The 5,669-nt window shown below is 46.1% G+C and overlaps 1 pseudogene; it reads right to left on the bottom strand.

Moving 5' to 3' along the window:
- Nucleotides 1-353: 353 nt before the first annotated feature.
- On the bottom strand, nucleotides 354-2,044 carry LOC120956085 (uncharacterized; annotated as a pseudogene).
- Nucleotides 2,045-5,669: the final 3,625 nt, after the last annotated feature.

Below are 5,669 nucleotides of genomic sequence, written 5' to 3'. Positions count from 1 at the left end.
ACCATGACGTACAGATGTGCGTTATTGCAGGTGACGCGCACACAAATATACTCGAGAGAACGATCACGGGAAGGTAATTCTATCGACTCGTATGCGTTAGAAACGGCTAGCAAAACACCACCACCGCGAGAGCTAGAGCCGCTGAGAGAGCGATCACAGCGGTAAACAGAGAAGTTGTTGTTGAAGAGAAGAGCAGATGGAATGTTGTCAACAAGCCAAGTTTCCGTGAGGGCGATGAGATCGAAGTCAGCCTCCGATACAGCTAGGTGAAATTCTTTTGTTTTAGTACGCAAACCTCTAACGTTTTGATAATAGCAGCTTAAATACTTAGCGGTAGCGTTGTCATTGTGGCGGTTGGATAAAGCGGGTATACGGTAAGTCAATTGAGCTGCGTTGTCAGAGCATGAGGCTTGGCGTGTTTGTTGCGTGCAATGAGCGGTACTTCGTCTAGTTGAGAAAAAAACGATCGATTGTAGACTGGTGCAGGTGCGGAGATGAAGCGCGGTGGTTTTGGTGCGGTCCAGAAACAAGTGTTGAGTTGGGTGCTTCCAAGTTATCATTCACCGGGGGGTGACACTGTTGTGATGATGTTGTTTCAGGATCAGCTGGAGTAGACGTGCGTGCTGCTAAACGGTGAGTCGTTGGTGTGCGTGTGGTGTAGCGGTGATCAGTACTAGTAGCTGGTGTGCGTGTTGTAAAGCGGTTTCGGGTGGCTATAGGAGATGAGGTTTGGTGGTCGTGTTGACGGGATGGAAAAAACTCACGTACACCGATACCGACGGGCCAAGTGGATGGTGTGAGTGCCGCATCTCGAAGGATAGCCGGGACCCTCACTTTGAATGAAAGCCAATTCATGCTGTCCACACTAACCCCTCTTCTCAGCAGGCAATACGCTATAACGTCATCGGTGGCTAAGCGACGCTTTACAGAAGCGACCACTTGTTCCACAGTGACGGCCGTTGATAAGCGGGATAGGTGGATCCAGATCCTATCTGTGAATGGCTCACGAGGTGCAGCTTGAAGCGGTGATGATAACGGATCGGTTCCCACCAGTTCATGCTGTTGTGTAGGTGCCGGCTGGACGGCAATCGTGGTATTGGTGTATGCGTTTGGCAATGACGCGGCACAAAGGATGTTACCGCGACTGTTTACAATTCTGTTTACACCAGGAGATGCCGAATCCTCGATTACGCGCCTCCGCTTTCTACCAGTGGCCGGTCGAGGATCAGGATTCCGAATGTGAGGCGTGGATGCAGTTTGAAGGAGAGTAAAACCACTGCGAACTTCGGCGACAATAGGCTCAACTAGCTTGCCGATAGCTGCTACAGCTGAGGTGAGGGCGGCTTGGAAACCGACCTGGGCGCCTATTTCTTTTACCGAACGACAGCGCGGATTTTTAAGAATGTTAGTGCAGCCAATGCAGCTCCAGTGCAGGTCGAAAACGCGTATGATCTGGTAGAACGGATAAAGAAGACACCCTAGCCGCAAAATTGAAGATTTCGGACGTCGTGTGGACGTCGTGTGGACGTCCACCCGACGTCCACATGACGTCCGGTTTAAGAGGTTACTCGACCAAGCGAATTTTTTTAGACGATTTTTATGGCAAAAATTGTGGCAGATTTCCCAGGAAAGCAGCCACAAAAAATAAATTTTATGGATGGCTAGAAAAAAATGAATCTTGCCCTCCCCCTTACTCCTTCCTGGTCGGTAGTTGCGATCACACCAGCTGTTCATATGATGGTGGTGGGAGTGATATCGCTTATCTGCTGTCTTCTTTATCCGTTCTACCAGATCATACGCATTTTCAGTGACGTCCTTCCCCACCTCCTTCGTTTTCCCAGCAGTTATTGGCGAATGCTTGACCTTGTGTGAGCGCGCTTGACTTGGGGTTATTGTTTTTTTCCTTCCCGTTTTTTTCACTGCTGATGCATTGAGCGTTGGCTAGAGCGCCGTCGTTCGAATCTGGATTTGATCAACGCGCAAGTTGTCGTGTGGATGGAATCGATTTACCGTTCGAGCTGTTTGCCGGATCGATTGAATGCATGCTTCGCACTGGTTTTATGTTACTTGTTAGTGCAGTTAGTTGCGCTTGTACAAAAAAAAACAATTCAAACAAAAGATCATTCAATGCACTAGTCCGCTCATGTTAAGCCAACCAATGCTTAGTTAAAGCCAACGGAAGGCCAAATATTAGAGATGAAGGATTTAATTGAACACATATTAGCCGGCATCGCGAATAAATGAACTCTTTTTAACAGTCGTTTAAAGTTCATTTTGGTTTAACCGAGTTCATTTGTTGTTCATTCCTGTTAAAATAAACGACCGTCAAAACAGTTAACGACTGCTCGATATCGCATATAGGCAAACACGGGGAAAAAATTCGAGCAGTATAATTAAACGACTGTTAATTTGTATCGCATACGCTCTTGACAGTCGTTTGTTTAACGACGGCATAGGACCAGTCGTTAAAATTAACAAATGAACTCAATGCGTTCGCGATGCCAAATTCTAGCAATTTTTAACGACTCTGGTTAATTTTTAACGACTGTTAATTTTAAACCAATTCTTTCGCGATACCAGCTATTGTCTTTCCATTATTTTTTTCTTTAATAATGTACAAACCCTCCACTCTTCTCTCACCCTTCCCTCCCTACCTTTCTCCCACCCACCGGATTGAACGTTAGGTTTTACCAACCATGGTGTACCCTTTTAATTCTAATTACTGCGTCTACGGTCTACTGTTCGGAAGAGGAAAAGGAACGTCTCCCCCGCCTCTTGCTCGATGCTGTAAGCGAGGAGCGACCCGCCCGGCTTGGCTGACGCACGCATCACTCGCTTGCGTTGCCTAGCTTGCTCCTTCTCTCGACTTTTTTGGAGACGCATCATCGTTGCGGATGGTGCTGCGCGGCCATATCGCTGTCTCAAAGGTGGCATATACAGGCCTATTATTAAACAAACGGATTCAGCACTTCTTTAAAATCATTTTTTCCATAATTTTGTTGGAAATGAGGTAAATATGAGTGATGAGAGTGTTGATAAACTTATTTTAAACTTAATTACACACGTAGACCGTGGCTTAAATTCTTTGTGAGGTTAAATTTGCGCGTTTCCGACAGCTTGAGCTGTCGGCAGAAAATTTCTCGAATGCACCTTCCTGTTCGAGCAATACGGTACCGATTTTTACTTCGTCGACTCGAATCTGCCGATGAGTTATTCGAAACGGAACGTCGCTAGCAAAACGAAAATACGAAAATGAACATAATGAACGTGCGAGTGAATCTTCTCGTATGCCGAACGCAATATAATAGGCCTGATAGAGTTGTATTCTACCCCGTCGCTGCACTCGCCATTGGCGCAACATGCGTAAGTGAAGTTTATGCAGCACGCATTGTCGATAGCGCTGCGGCTGAGCTCGGGGATTGGTTGTGGCGACCGGCTCTCTGGGAGCTATCCCGGCAAACTAATCAGTAACATTTAACGTCAACTTGCACGACTTAATAACATGCTCGTCTTCGGTTGAATACCCGTATGGACCGTCTCTCGTAGCAAGGGCTGACTATCCGGCTGCCGGCGTAAGAAGGTATAACCGCGCAGAGTGTTACGCAAAGAAGAAGAAAAACAGGAGATTAACGCCCAAGAGTGGTTGAGGCAGGTAGAAAAGGAATGGTGGTTGTGTCAAATAAGAAAAAGATAAAGAAATTTTCTACGATCCTTCGCTCATAAGATTGATGTGGACCATACTTTCAATTTCATTCTTGACAGAAATTTCTTTCCAAAGTGTGGCTGGAAGGAAGAACATCGACCTACAAAAAATGCATGTTGCTCCCTTCCGATATGTCCTTCCCGTTCCTGTATGCTCCCTTCAGCTCGATTTGCTATCGTTCCCTATTGTTTAGAACCCATCGTCGCTCCGGAACAGTGCGTGCTGCTGCACACAACCCACGTCTTCATCTTTTCATCCTACTCCTTCGGCTATCTCCTTTCCCGCTCCTCCTTCCGCTCTGTAAACTAAATGTAAACTATATGTAAAATGTAAACTGTATTTACCGTGCTTAAGGTGCGGGCAGGGGCGGTTCAAGCAGTACGGAAACTAAGCGTCCGCGTGGAGCCCCGAGGAAGGGAACCCATCCCCCCACTCGGAAGTAAAAGTGCTTCGCAATCCTTCTCTGGTTTAGAATTCCTCATACACCTTTTCGCACGACGCATCCGAACGGTCAACTTTTGTGTGTCCGCTTAGGGTTTCCACTCGTGCTAATACGCCACTGAATGCGGGTCGACCTACCGGGTCGGAACCATCCGGATCATTTGGGAGGGGCGATTCCTTTCCAAATCGCTGCTCCCACGAGTCGGAATGGTACCTGCCGAACTACCTGACGCCCCGCTGACCACATATCAGCGCTCCTTGGAACCACGTATTCGATTACAGTCCGTGGCCGATAAGACCCCACAGCTCCCTGCCATCTGCATACCAAGCCAATTTCCTCCCGTAAAAATTTTCTTCTTCTTTTATATTCCGAGCAATGCAGTGGCTCCTTAACCGTAAGGCTCCTTAACCGTACTAAAATCACGCTATAGAATAGTCGGTTCATGCTATCCGGGAAATGGTCCAGATGGGAGTCGATCTCGTATGGCCTCGTAGGAACCGGTCTCATTGTGATGATCGACTGCGTCAAATAAGTCGATACGCATGTTGAATAGAGCAGCAGCGAGACGATTAAAAGCATTCTGCCATTTGGTTAAAAGGGTATACAATATGCGGCATTTAATTGTTGCTCAACCGCATAAAAACTTTATCACCATGTTTCCCAAATCTACACGCATCATGATACTGTGTTTGTGGTTGTGTTAGTCGCAAAACGCTTTATGTGCAGTGTGGCACATAAACGTTCACGAATTGGTGCAGAATTTAGTGTGCCAGAGCCATTGCTTCTAACAATTTATCTTTAACTAACCAACGGATCATGAGGATAATGACCGTTGGCAGCCAATGCCACACACGGGAAAAACAAGGAGAAACAAAACTCCCTCACGTGCGAGAAAGAGCAGCAACAACCAAACCGTAGAGCCGATGGGATTGTGAGAATGCGACGGGAGATCATCGACTGTGAGCGAGAGTGAAATAGAAGTCAGAACCATAAACTTCCCATCCATAATTTACGACCATAATTTGGGTGTGTGTCTTCACTCCATACAAATCGTCAAAACCGCCTTTTGCGGATAGGGTAAACAGTTCTCGGAAGGATCGTGGCGAATTAACGTCCGTGAAGCTGGATAGTAGTAACAAGATTTGTTTATAGAGATTTTGAGTCTTGCGACTACATTCATCTATTTGCAGGTAGGTTATTGGTGTGGAGTTGGGTTGATTTGATTATATTTTGTTGTATAGTTCTGTGTCTTTCAGAAATTTGAGGAGGTTCTTTTGATGGAGTTTGTTATAAGATAGAGCATCATTAATGTTGTTTTAGATGTTGTATTCTATGCGTTTATGTTCGTAACCACGTCATTCAACCAAGAGGTGTTTGACGGTAATGGAGTGTGTGACCTATCCGCAGTCTAGACAAAACTTTTTGGTCTTTTCTAGAGTCTGTATCTGGCCAACCGTTTGTGGATGTTTTGATTTGGCGTAGAGTCCGATTTGATGTTGTGTGCCATATTCTTTGCCATGACGA

The sequence above is a fragment of the Anopheles coluzzii genome, chromosome 3, assembly GCF_943734685.1.
Source record: "Anopheles coluzzii chromosome 3, AcolN3, whole genome shotgun sequence".
NCBI lineage: Eukaryota > Metazoa > Arthropoda > Insecta > Diptera > Culicidae > Anopheles > Anopheles coluzzii.
The sequence above is the reverse complement of the archived record's forward strand: the minus strand, read 5'-3'. Positions and strand labels throughout refer to the sequence as shown.